At 35.2% G+C, this 15,362-nt stretch overlaps 1 non-coding gene across 1 annotated transcript; it reads left to right on the forward strand.

The window, feature by feature from the left end:
* The first annotated feature begins 9,066 nt into the window (after positions 1-9,066).
* Trnat-cgu (transfer RNA threonine (anticodon CGU)) lies at positions 9,067-9,140 on the forward strand. The gene has a single exon. It is a non-coding gene; the product is annotated as a tRNA-Thr (tRNA).
* The last annotated feature ends 6,222 nt before the right edge of the window (positions 9,141-15,362 follow it).

A 15,362-nucleotide genomic window follows, 5' to 3' on the forward strand; every position in this document is an offset into this window, starting at 1 on the left:
TCCTTAGGTATTTTTCGATGTTGTTGTTGTTGTTGTTGTTATTAGTATTATTTAGCTCACTGCCTGGATTCGAACTCGGAGTCTTGGGGTTAGTAGCCCACGCTCTTAACCACTACGCCATATGTAAATAATGTACATAATTCCTCATCCCTTGAATATAAAACCAAAACAGAAAATGCTTTAGAATGCGGCCACGGAAAAGTCGGTCTAACCAACTGTTGAAACGTATTTCTTCTGCAGTTGCCATGCATTTTAACAGCAACAATAAGTTCGAATGATCCATACGGTTGCTTTCAATATGCAACATGACCCCAAAGAATATAATAATGCTTTTGTTATAATATAACATAACCTCTACAGCATGTAGTAGAACGATGCACGTGAGCTTCAAATAACTATCGTACCTTTCCTTGTTTCTTTTAACGTGTTTCTAATTCTAGTCTGAAACATCAGACTTATTTTCTTTTCTCTTTTATCGATGTACGTACTTTCTGTGCAAAACTTTAATAGTTATTTTTAGTGCTTTCATATTTTGACTACGCTTTTCGAATTTATTTTCTTCCCGTTGTTATCTCTCACGTCGTCTGTATGCCTTATATCTTATTGCTTTCTATCCATTCAGGCATTTTCACCTACCAGTAGATTATATACTCTCGATTTAAATAAACAATAAGCAAAAACATCTAGCAGATATCACATTAAAGCATTTCACAGTAGTCAGAAATCTTAAGGTCAGTTCAGATACAAGTAGTTCTATCATATGACATAGAAACGTAACGGCAAAAGAGGTTGCTAACTTTTTATGAGAAGATTACTGCATATTTTAAGCGCTTTCCAACCAGAAATAATTATGTTTCGGTTTAATCAGTAGTTACGACAAAGACAACCAATTAAAACTCAGTTTGATATCCATCGATGGCGAGATCATATTTACAAAATCAATAGTTTATAGCAAGATAACGTCGTAAACGGTGGCTATATATCACGGCCTAAACGACTTTGTTGAGTTTATGGAAAAAGAATGATAATTTTAACGGTGGATGTTAAACGTCCTTCGTTGAATTAAACTGTGGACGTAGATTATTAGATAAAAGTCAGGTTTCCATTCGTTGCTGAATTAATGTGCTGTCTTATGAAGAACGATGTAACATGTTCGTAGAGTTTTCTGTTATTGTACATCGAACAATTAAATCTATTAAGACTGGACACCAGGTTCTTGCCTTAGCTCATTCAGTACACACAATAAACTTCTTATGGTGATATTATTAAATATTACAATACTATTTCATGCCCAGTTTCAAGATTTTATGTCCAATGAAGAACCGTCATATATATTTAATTAAAAATTCGTTTGATATGGTTTATGCTTAAATGCGCGCGTGCGCGTGTATATTGTGTATGTGTAACTATGAAATTATTCGCAATTCGATACACACACACACACAAAGCAGGTAATGCACCCCGGTGATGCCCGGTTGTTATGACCTACGGTCACATTGTATTGTTTGTTCTTTATGGGCAGAATTGGCACACGATGCGTATGAAGCAAACAACGAGATTTCAATGTTATTTCTAATCTGATATCTGACCACATTGATGCCCACTTATTTTCTCTAGTACTTACATCTGTTTTTACTTTTGTTGTTATAGGCACTAGCGTAGCTGTGTGGTAAGAAGCTTGCTTCTCAACCACATGGTCCCGGGTTCGGTCCCACTGCGTCGCACCTTGCGCAGTTAGCTTTTACTATAGCCTTTGTCCGACCGAAGCCTTGTGAGTGGATGTGGGGGAAGGAAACTAAAAGAAGCCCGTCGTATACATATATGTGTGTGTGTGTGCGTGTGTGTGTCTTTGTATTTGCGCTTGTCCTTCGCCACACCACTTGACAACCGATGCTGGTGTGTTTGCGTCCCCGTAATCTAACGGCTTGGCAAAAAAGACTGATAGAATAAGTGCCAGGCTTAAAAGGCCTGGGGCCCATTTGTTCGGCTAAAAGACCCTTCAAGGTGGTGCCCCAGCATATCTGTAACGAGTAAAACATATATTTATATTATTTGTTATTAGGATTTACTAATTGATCAAACCTGCAGTGAACGACATTTCAACCACATAATCTTCATCTTATTTTTCGCTTTTCCTTTTCTTGTATATACGAATAGAATTCAGCGTTGATATCACCTTTCTTTTTCTAATATGGTGGTCTGAGGGAAATTTACCTGTTATTTCTACCAGTTTGGTCGGCCACCTTTACACTTCTTCCTTGGTGGCTTACACTTGTTCTTGAAATATGACGCGTACTTGCAAAGCTTATGAGTCATGTGACTTATGAAAAGATAATACTGTCTCTACTTGCTTCTAATTCGTGAGTTAGTAATGGCGAACCTTTTTTTAACCTCGTGTGTCGAAATTTTAATATCTTTAATAATCCTGTTATTGAAGTGTTATTTAGATTTATGCGTGTATTGTCATTTTAAGTGAATTCGTGTATACACATACATGCATACATGTAATTTCGTTTTAGATAACCTTTCTTATATGATGGTATTGTACGGAGATTTCTTTCTCAAAGTCTATCGCGTGACATCTAAAACTTTGCGGCGTGTCACTGCTGACACGCGTGTCACAGACTTGCCATCGCTACTCCGAGGTCATTATTGTTTTTTTTAAAAAATAATCTTTCTATAAAATGACATTTAAAATATACTTTTCTTTTCTCACAAACAACGTATTTCATTATTGATTTTTTTAAATGCTTCTATAAACTGATATAGAAAAGATATTTTTACTTGTCTAACAAAGAATATATTTGAATATACAGAAGTGAAAAGCTTGTTTGAGTGAGAAACTTAGTATTCGGGTGCAAATATTGTCAGCACTATATTTGCCACAAGTTGTGTAATATGCCACTGTTTAGCTGCATGAAGTACCCGACCTATGGTCAAGTATTTACAACCATGACCATCTCCTCTGTATGTCTTGTAATATATTGCTTAGTATGACACTTCCTTTCATTTGTTTTTAATTATTTTTTTTTATCTGTTTTGGAGATGGTGGTGTGGGATTTGTGGCGATATGATTATCATTACTAAGGTGCTGAGATGGCAGAACAGAATCGTTAACACGCCGGACAAAATGCTTAGCGGGATTTCGTCCGTCTTTAGGTTCTGAGTGCGAATTCTACCGAGGTCGACTTTGCCTTTTATACTTTTGGGGTTCGATAAAATAAGTACTAGTTGAGCACTTGGGTCGATGATGGCGATGATGATGAGGATGATGATGATGATGATGATGATGACGATGATGACGATAGAGATGGTGGTTGTTGTTGTTGGTGGTGGTGAGATAGCGGCAGTATCCTTAATCGACTAGCCCTTCGTCCCGAAATTGCTGGTCTTGTGCACACACACACACACACACACACACACACACACACTGATGCATCGAAATCCGCGTAGTATTTCCCACAGTAATTTGGTAATAATATTTTTATAAAAGTATACAGGAATCGAGGAAATGAATATTTTAATCATTGGCGAATCGACTTACATTATACCAGAACCGTTTTCCGTTTTGATACAGCATCGTATACATGCATCATCATCATAATGTTGATGACGACGATTAATTTATAAGTTGCAGTTAATTTTTTTTCGAAAACTTTATAATTTCGTAAACTTTATAAATATATTTTCTAATAAAACGTATTCATGATCCTTCACTTTAAGTTTAATGATAAATTGTTTTTGTATACAAGAATAAACATATTTATATGTTTATATGTGTGTGTGTGTGTGTGTGTTTGTATGTGTGTCCGCGGATATGTGTGTGTGTATGTTTGTATGTGTGTATTCATGTATGTATAGATATATGTGTGTATATATATATTTATGCGTGTGCGTGTGTGTAAGTATCCATATATAGATATCTATACATACATACATACATATATATATATGTTTATAATCACACACAACACATACATTTATAATAAGATGGTGAAGTCTCATCTAATCCATTTATGGAACTGGTAAAAGTTCTTCAGAGTTAAACACAGCGCTGAAGCATAGAGAAGAAATTACCTTCTATTCGCAACAGGCGTCTCTTGTATTGTATAATATATATCGGCATTGAATAAAAAGCTTCTACTGAAAAGGTGAAAATTTGAAAACAGATTAAGAAAAAGTCCGAAAGAACTTTTCAGAAGAAAATTGACCGGAAACCAAGCGACATCACAATGAACTTTAAGGAGATAAACAGCTAATATTGCCAAAGATGAAAAAGTACAGCAGAAAAATAAATACGCAAAAATGTACACAATTAATATTATACACACACACTGACGCACACACACACGAACGCACATACATATATATATATAAGCACATATACATATATGTGCGTATGTTTATGTTTGTGTGAATGCATGTGTATTTGTGTCTGTGTATTTGCATGTGTATGGCAGAGCGTTCTATCCTAAGAGAGTAGACATATTAAGTAGAGATGATTTTAGTGTAGAAATAATGATATTGGATAGAAGAACGTGTGTATGTATATATATATATATATATATATGGATATATATATATATATATATATATATATATATATATATATATATATATATATATATATATATATATATATATATATATATATATATATATATATATATATATATACATGTATCTATGTAATAATATGTTTATATATATATATATATATATATATATATATATATATATGCATATATTCAAATAAAACCGTGTTGATGTTAATTTCTTTTTGCAAAAATAGCAGTAACAATATGATTTCAGATTGAAACAGCTAAGATACAAGACGTAGCAGAGAGTTATATAAAGAAAGTGGAAGAGCGGGGAGAGGAATATAGAGACAGTGAATGAGTGAGTGAGAAGGGGAGGAGGAAGAGGATATAGAGACAGTTACAACGAATACCTTTCTTGATCAAGAAGACAATTGCACGTAACTGGGAAGTTATTGAAGTGAGTGGTGTCTTTATAAGAGAATGTTAGACTGACATGTGTCTAGAAGACCAAACCAAAAGACATAATTTCAATACCCATTTGCTACCGTTTCATTGAGATTTTACTAAATATCAAGACATTAATCTTTGCTTCACTTTTTATCTCAACATAATAACTAACTAACTGGCTCTCCGGCTGTTACGACAACGGAACGGAACAGCCTGTTCGTGAAATTAACGTGATAGTGGCGGAGCACTCCACACACAGGCTTGCCTTTAACGTAGTTCTCATGGAGATTCACCGTGACTCAGAATATGACAGGGCCAGATCCCTTCAAATACAGGTACTACTGATATTTGTCAGCTTAGTGGACTGGGGCAACGTGAAATAAAGTGCCTTGCTGAAGGACACACCCACTGGGAATCGAATTACCCTAACCACTAAGCTACGCGCCTTCACTTTAACATAGTCCTTTCTGACTTACATATTTCCACCTTCTAAATTCGCTCACAAAGCATTGGTCAGCTTAATAATAAGTCAATAGAAAATATTTACCCCACATCTTGCACACACCCCCCCCCTTGCAACCGCACGCACCAACACAAAATAATTTCTGCAATGCGAATAAGCGCAAAACCACGAATTTGTAAAAGCGAACTGCTTAACCGCACAGCCACGTCCGCGCTTACATCTCAGTAAAAATTCACGTGATTTTTATGTTAATGACGTAATTTCTCATTACTCCAATCTATCGGGAACTGATTTCAAACAGCAATAAATAACTAACACGTTTCTTATCTTTAAATTATTTCAATCTTTTTTTTTTTTTTTTTTTTATTCGTCTAACTGCAATGAGAAATCAATGTAATGTCATAGTATATCGCCATGAAGCAAAAAATACTACTGAACATGAAGAAGCTAAATTCGGAAAACTTTATACGGTATAAACGAAATATGTACACAAGATTTACAAAGATAAAATTATAATCGACGCGTTCATAAATAGCATAATTATCAGAAGATAGTCGTCGCTTTACTCACAAGATACTAATTGTTCTGTAAAGATCTGAAAATATATACAGCAGCCAAACGGGCAGACAGGTGTGATTAATGAGTAAAACACGACGCAGATTAAACGGAACTATCTCTGTCATATCGATAATCTGGTTTCTGTTTCGAAGGTATTTTATATCGTTTTTCGATCCCCCAAAGAGACACAACTTTCTCTCATAGGGTTTTACTAAAGAGGGGATCATTAGTTTTATATTTCAAGATGTAATTTATAATATTTTTTTTCTTTTGCGGGCAAAGCTTTCTGTAAGAGACACACCTATGGTTGCACATATATATATTCACACAATTTTACTATGTACATGTGTGTGTGTGTATACGTGGAAGTGTGTGTGTGTGTATATATATATATATATATATATATATATATGAAGAGAGAGGATGAAGGAGAGATAGACAGATAAATAGATATAGATATAGATATATATATATATATATATATATATATGTGTGTGTGTGTGTCTGGGTGCTTGTGTATTTTTGCGTGGCTTAATGTTTAGGGTATTCAACTCCTGACTGTAAGATTGTGGTTTCGATTCCTGGACCGGGCGACGCGTTGTGTTGTGTTCTTTGGGCAAAGCACTTCACTTCACGTTACTCCAGTCCACTTAGCCGGCAAAATGAGTCATTCTGCCACGGATCGGCATCCCGTACAGGTGAGGAACATATACGACATGAAACCGAGAAACTGGCCCTTATGGATCAGCATAACTCGAAAAGGTAATCTTCCCGTCACTTTTACAACGATCCGTTGCGGATGAGAATCTAGGCGAACTTGGAACACCTACTACATGCTCCAGACAACCACAATTGCGAAACGCACGTAAGAACTATATCATAAACTTGTGTTTATCCCTATTTGTCCTGCATTTGTTTTGTAGTTTATAACTAGTAATAGTACTTAGTCTAGAAGTTACGAATAACTATAAAAGAAGCAGACTTTGTTACGATAATCTATACGGGTCTCGGAACCAGTGCTCCGCAACCTTTTCCACTTGCGGTAAACTTATATATCCTTTTCAAAATTCGGCGGCACACCTGAGCTAAAATATATGACTAAAACTATAGGGAGAAAAATCATATTAAGGTTACACTGAGGCATATCTAGCATCGTCTCGTGAGACTCCATAATGCGGAGGCGAACCGGGTGCGGAGCACTGCTCTGAACATAACAGTAGCAGTTGTACATCAATTTTTACTCCAAATTCTACTACTGCTGCTGCTGCTGCTACTACTACTACTACTACTACTACTACAACAAACACGCGCACACATATACGAGACATATTTATATACACACATATGTTTACATACATATCCAAACACGCACACAGATATATACATGTAAAAATATATACATACCTGCATGCATATATGTGTGTGTATAACACAAGTATATAGAGAGAGGTAAATTGACAGACAGTCAGACAGATAGATAGATAGATAGATAGACAGATAGATAGATAGATAGATAGATAGATAGATAGATAGATAGATAGATAGATAGATAGATAGATAGATAGACAGACAGCTAGATAGACAAACAGCTAGACAGAAAGCTAGATAGACAGACAGCTAGACAGACAGACAGATAGACAGACAGATGGATAGATAAATAAGTAGATAGATAGATAGATAGATAGATAGATAGATAGATACATACATACATACATACATACATACATACATAGGCAGACAGACAGACAGACAGACAACTAGATAGACAGCTAGATAGACAGCTAGATAGACAGCTAGATAGACAGCTAGATAGACAGACAAACGGATAGATAGATAGACAGAAAGACAGACAGACAGATGGATAGATAGCTACCTAGATAGCTACCTAGATAGATAGATAGATAGATAGACAGCTAGATAGACAGCTAGATAGACATCTAGATAGACAGACAAACAGATAGATAGATAAATAGACAGACAGACAGACAGACAGATAGACAGACAGATGGATAGATAGCTACCTAGATAGATAGATAGATAGATAGATAGATAGATAGATAGATAGATAGATAGATAGATAATATGTGTTATCTCTGTAACTGAGAGTCCGCTATCAATAATAGAGGAGGACAGCTGTCCGTGCTACTGCTAATACTCTAAGCTATTTAAAGTAATGAACAAGAATCATAACGCCTGTTCTGCAGCTAATTGGCAAAATGTCCGAGGGAAAGTGTAATGGGAATACAAGTAGGGTGGTGGCGTCGAGGGACTTAATGTAACAAGGCAAGTACTATTGCACTTTAGTTATATAAAAATGCCCCCTAGCTATAATGCAATTCTTAATTCGTTTTTTCATTTGCTCTGACCCTTAAAATTTCTCATCTCCGCTTCATGCCTCTAGGTCATAATGCGAGGCTAATGTATAAACATGTCACGTTGGTCCTTCGTTTTATTAACAATGACAGCTTCTGCAATATAAAGCTGATATTCCATATTACATGTCTGATAACAAGAATAATGGGCGAAACATTCTTATTTTAGCCATGGCGATGTAATTACAGACATTCTCAACATTTTCTTCCAAGTGTTTTTTTGTTTTTTCCTTTCTTTCTTTCTTTCTTTCTTAGACCATAGAGCGTTTTCCGTTTGGCAAACTAAAGCTTAGTAACACTCGGTATTTTTACAGTACTCCCACAACATGCAACTATGAAAGAAGGATATTTTACTTAAATTATGGTGATTAGCTTACACAAAGGACAACTGATCAGTTCGTGTTGATATAAAGGTGGTGGTTTCTCAGATTGTTAGAGTGACATTACCACAAAAATGCCTAACGGTTTTTGCCCCATCTTCTTTTAAGTTCAACTTACGTTTGTGCTTTTCTTCACTCTGAAGTTACAAGCAATAATATCCTGCTTCAAATTATGGGACCTTGCTCAACCAGTGAATAGCTTAGAAGACTTGTTTCAACAAAGACATTTAACCATATCGTTATTAGAAGTTAAAAAGACGACACTACAGAATAAGAATTTGCTATGTAGCATCTCAGGCGAGAGAGTCTCAATAGCTCAGCGGTTTAGAGCACTGGTCTCGTAAACCAGGGGTCGTGGGTTCGAATCTCACTTGGGGCAATACATCAGAATATCTTTCTTTTTAAAAGAAAGTTATAAAACGTTACGTTAATCAAATAATGATTCGGTGTTGAAGTATTTGACTTGTTAATTCATTTTGTAAGATAGTCTTGAATCTAGAGTGGTAATCGTTGATAGATGACATATCTGTTACAGTTTCGAATAAAATGTCTTATTGTATATCTTCCGGCTCTTTGAAATTTGTTCTCAAATCCTACTGATTTAAATTTTGGTTTTTCATCCCTCCAGGTTCGACGAAATAAAAGGCCAGTCCAGTGCTGAGTTCGATGGTATCGGTTAACCACTACCATCAAAACTGCTGAACTTCTGTCAAAATTTGAGACCATTATTATTTTTATAGTAGTAGTAGTAGTAGTAGTAGTAGTCCGGTGGAATGACAGAATTATTAGCACGTCAGATGAAATACTTAGCAGCATTTCGTCCACGGAGGTTGACTTTGTCTGTCATCGTTTCGGGGGCGATAAACTAAGTACCATCTGTGCACAAGATTCGATTTAATCGACTACTTCTTTCCCTCATATTCTCAGGCCTTGTGCCTATTGTAGAAAAGATTATTCTGTGGCTACCTCCTTGCATTAGTGACGTATCCCTGATTTCAACAAATTTCTAATAGATTATCGTTAAAATACTTTAACATAATGAAGCAATGTTATGAAGATATATAAATTTAAGCATGAAAATAAAAATAAGAAATTTAACAAAACTTCGTTAGTTGTGATTGTTAAACTTTGATTATGGGCTGTGGGCTGGCAGAAAACTGCTTAGCAGTATTCCGTTCACCTCTTGAGTTCAAATCCTGTCGAGGTAAGTTTGCTTTTCATCTTCTCGGGTTCAATAAATCAAATTACCACACAAGTCCTGGGATCGGTGTAACAGAGTAAAACTCTGCCCACAGAATTTCTTGCTCTCTGCCTAAATAAGATACAGTTTTTATTATACTTTCATGATAAAGCGGTGAGTGGGCAGAATCGTTAGCACGCCGGACAACATGTTTAGCAGCATTTCTTACGTTCTGAGTTCAAATTCTGCCGAGGTCGACTTTGCCTTTCCTACTTTCGGGGTTGATAAATAAAGTACCAGTGAAACACTGGGATCGACGTAATCGACTAGACCCCTCCTCCAAAGATTTCAGGCTTTGTACCTTTGGTAAAAAGGATTATATTTTGATGTTTGGTCATAAGCTAGCAGATTACTTTAAGCATCGGGAAAATGTTTTATACTATTTTTTTCCAGCGCTTTATGTCGAGTTCAAATCCTTCTGAGGTCAACCTAGTCGTTCCTCCGTATTAGTTCCTACTAGTGAAGTATTGAAGTCATAGTATCGACTAAGTCCCTTCTTCAAAGACTGCTGACCTTGTGCCTAAATTAGAAGCAATTACTTCTCTTTGATCTTTGTCAAAATCAGGATTAAAATCATTCCGAAGCTGGTAAATATTAAAAAAAAAATAATACTGGTATAGATTCAGTCTACTTTATGCTTGAGTAACAAGCGTGACCTTGTGTTAACATGAGAAAACATCAACATCAACATTATTCCGTTTCATTTCATGTAAACCAAGGACGTCGTGCTTATGTGTGAAATTAATAATTGATACTGTTGGTGTTGTCGAGGATATTAAAAAAATAAAAAAATTTAAAAAACTACCTTTCCCTGATGAAGTAGATATAAATTGGAAGTTTAGTATTTCAGTTGAAATTTGTCCCCCGGATTAATTATATTTCTTTTCTATCGAAACCGTTTCTAATTTTGGAGTTTGAAATAATTAATTTTTCTGGTGTTTGGAGCAAATATTTTCTAGCAAACATAAAAAACATAAAAAGAAATTTTGACTATTTCAAACACGATTCAGGGAAATATAAATATCGTCTAGACTGTTCTGCCGGTTGTGAACATAAAAAAAAATTTATATATGTAAATGTATCTTTCTATTTATATATGTGTACATTCGGCCGTTGTGTTTTAGAATATAATTTTCTACTCTAGGCACAAGGCCCGAAATTTGGGGGGAGGGATCCAGTCGATTAAATCGACCCCAGTACGCAACTGGTACTTAATTTATCGGCTTCAAAAGGATGAAAGGTAAAGTCGACCTCGGTGGAATTGTGTTTTAGAATATAGGGATATGTATGTTTATGTGTTTGCTTGTGTATTTTATTAGCGAGAGAACCACCAATCGGATCTAAACTTTTGGCTTTTCGCAAAACTCCACGACTTCAGTCAAGTGCCACAGTATATCAAGTTAGCCACTAGGTTCTCTTACCGTTTCCGATTCACCATCCGTTTCGAATTGATGGGGAAAGTGCTCGAAAGGAACGCGCATTTGCGTACTGTACGTCTTTACTGATGTTGCAAAAGTTGAATTGTGTATTTTCTTGCTACATATCAAACAATTTTCCTCGTTCCTTTATGCCTTTGATGGCTACATGTTGAATTGCACACTCTCGATGTTTCTTGCGTTCAGCGACGTCATCTTACTCTTCGAGTCCAATGGAGTCGTCGATGCATCGAGATCCAGGGCTGTGAAAAACAATGTTACCACCTCATCACCGGTGTCCAGGCACTTCGACGACGGCAATTTTTCGTCGTTTATTTTTTTGCTGTTTCTTGTGTTATTTCTATATTTGTGTATTCTCCTGCTGTGAGTAGTGGGATTGAGGGTTTAGTTATAGTTGCTTTTGTGAAGGTGGACTTCACACGTTTTGTGCTTTAGCTTAGGGCAAACCTCGCTTCCTTTCATTTTGCTTTTTCTCCAACAAAGATCTCTTGCGGCTGGCCTTTTGCCTCGCCTGAATAACAGAATAATATATCAGAAAAAAATAAATAGTTTATTGAAGACAAAGGTATAGCTATTTGTTTCACACTAAAGAAAAAAAAAAAAGAATCCAGATGTCTAAAGGCTGTGGACCTAAGTCCGTCGTTAGGTGATAGAATGAGAGAAGTTGAGCAAAAGAGAAACCGTAAGATGGTAAAAAAAATATATAAAAGCCACGTGCATATCTTAAATCTGCTTTGATTCGAAAATAACCGTAAGTTGGAAGAGAAAAGACAACAAGGCTTCAATGCATAAGAGAGCAGTAGTAAGGGGAGATAAACTAGGGAATAATGTTCATGAGTGTAATTGCAATGTTCACATCTACAATATACAATCTCACACAAATTCATTCACATGTGCACACACACACAAACACACACACTCACACACACACTCACACACATATACACACATATTATACTTCGCACATCGTTGATTTATGTGAATTTATATTTGACTTCGAAAAACGTGTCATACATAAAGCATGTTTTTTCATACACACACACACACCTTAACGCTTGTAAACTTACAGATGTTAGATTTCATGGTTGGTAACTTGCTTATACAAGCAAACACAAATACGCGCTTAAACACTTGCCTGCAATATCCTTTCACTCAAATCATTCAAATGTATTCTCACAAAATATATATACACTGAGAAACTAGATTCTCACATTTCTTACAAAAATGAAGAAAAATCCTTTAAAAGGTCAACGACTTTGTTCCTTAATAACTTAATTCTACTTATAATATTTTATTAACAAAATTAGAAGGAGGTATCTTGTTGCTAATTCTCATCAATTATTTGCTAATCCATTGCTCCTTAAAATCAAAGTATACGAGTATTTATATGACAGAATTAGTGATAAATTATTATATTTACTGCTTTGCTAAATTTGTTTCTGAAACCTTTACATGATAAGAGAACGACATTTATGAATTAGTTTTGTTTTCCCAATAATTTCATCTTCCTTTATCTAAACCATATTTAAATTCTCCTCTTTCGTTTTCGTCATTTATTTTTTCGTAAACACTGGCTTGTAAACACAATAGAGTCCAGCAAAATATACAGAAGAATAAGTATACGTAACTGTTTGGCAAGACGTTTGCTTCTTCAACTCATGGTTCTTTTTCAGTTCCACACCCTGGCACCTGGGGCAAGTGTCTTCTATAGCTTGGGGCCAACCAAAGCCTTGATTTCGTCTTTGGAAACAGAAAGAAGCTTGTTGTGTGTGTTGTGTGTGTGTGTGTGTGTGTGTGTGTGTGTGTGTGTGTGTGTGTGTGTGTGTGTGTGTGTGTGTGTGATTGTCCTACAGCAACGAATGACAACTGGTGTTGGGTTGTTTACGTCCGCGTAACTTAGTAGTTCGACAAAAGAGCTTATTCAGTAAGTGGAAAATAAATAGTGGGGTCGATTCGTTCGACAAAAAATTTCATGGTAAAGCCCCAGCATGACTGCAGTCTAACGAATGAAAGAAGGGGGAAAAATAGAAAAAGAAACATCAGCAACACTGGACTTATTTTCAAACCAAGTCATGTTGTAGAATTTTCTGAATCCTAAGAATCTCTACGTCGACGTCAGATTAAAGCTCGTGCAAATGATAGTGAGCTGTTCAATTTCATGCAAATTATAAGCAAGAGGTTTAAGCATGGCTGGACACGCGATGATTGTAATATGCTTCAAAATTTTCTGTACCGTTTTGACAAACGATTCTGTACAATCCAATAGATCAAATTCAGAAGTAATGAGTAGCACAGGATACAGTTATCTTACATAGATTAAAGGAAGAGGCGAATAAAAAAAAGTCAAATGGGTGCAAGTAAAGCTCTGTGATTATGAAGTTTGCTTCGCGACATCGTGTTTATAAATATAAACCTATAGTGCAACATTTTCAGTTAATACTTTCTATCGTATCCTCGAGTTGGCAAATATCCACTAGTTAATATGCACACACACACACACACACACACACACACACATTTATATATGGTTGACGTCTACTCATGACCGAGAAAAACTACATCCTACATTTCAGTAAGTCAGTGCAAACGTTCTAAAAGTGCTTTGTATCAGCTGTTTTGCACAGCACTGGGGCTATTTTTCACTAGAATCAGCTGCATACTCAGTGTGTGTATGCATATATATATATATATATATATATGTGTGTGTGTGTGTGTGTGTGTGTGTGTGTGTGTGTATAGACGGTTTAGATATAGATTCAAAGTTGAATATGGTACTTATGTGTAGGCACCCGAATATCGCATCCCAAAAGGATAGGTGATTAAAATCAAAAAATAAGCAACACGGATTTCAAAGGTGATTGCAGTACGCACGTTTCATGCTACTTCAATTTATTTAAGTAATGAGAGCATTACCTTAAATGCAATATGAAGAGCAATCTTCAGCTGCACGAAAAAATGCAGAAAAATTACTGTAGAAAAGACATATTATAAATGTGGCAACATTTCAAATCCAAGTGGGAGAGAGAATACATAAAAATCGAAATGTATATATATATACATATATATATATATATATATATATATATATATATATATATATATATATATATATATATATATATATATATATATATATATATATATATATATATATACATATATATATACATATATATATATATATATATATATATATATATATATATATATATATATATATATATATATATATATATATATATATATGCGCATATATAAAGACATATACACACACATATATATAAGCGTCAAATTTCCGTCCCGGTGTTCAGGAGGTGTCAGTCCGAGTACCGTGGCTGTCTATCGACAACTTTTTTCCGTCTTATAAGGGTTATAATACCCATTCTTTCTGCTGTTATACACACACAGATACATAAATACATACATACATATATACACACACGTGTGTGTGTATGAATGTGGATGGATGCATTTTCACTCTTTTGATTATATTTTTCAAATTTCTCTCCATTGGTGAAAGTGTTAGTTTCTGACGCAGCAAAATCAAGGTTGTGTTATTTTTATATTTCTTTCTTTCTTTCGTTTTTTTTTTCTTTTCCTTATTCTCTTCATCGGAAGTGCAGTGAACCATTGATCTGCCAGCTCTACAATAATAGTCAACGACTCTATTATTCAGTAATTGAGTTACAAAAAAAAAAAAATAAAATAAAACATAATACAATATATATTCTGAGTCTGTATATCAAACATTACACGAGACATTATTTAGTGTTTTTTACACGCAACCACCATCCGAGTGAGCATTTATTTGTTCTTATTGCTATTTCACGTTTTGTCTCTCTTGCATTGCAGTACCTGTTTAGCTCGCTGTTTACCAAAATGTCTGTTTTTCATGGTATGCTGGCTGCAAACACTTGGAAACTAT

Source organism: Octopus bimaculoides, chromosome 20, assembly GCF_046866305.1.
Source record: "Octopus bimaculoides isolate indiv1 chromosome 20, ASM4686630v1, whole genome shotgun sequence".
NCBI classification, from domain to species: Eukaryota; Metazoa; Mollusca; class Cephalopoda; order Octopoda; family Octopodidae; genus Octopus; species Octopus bimaculoides.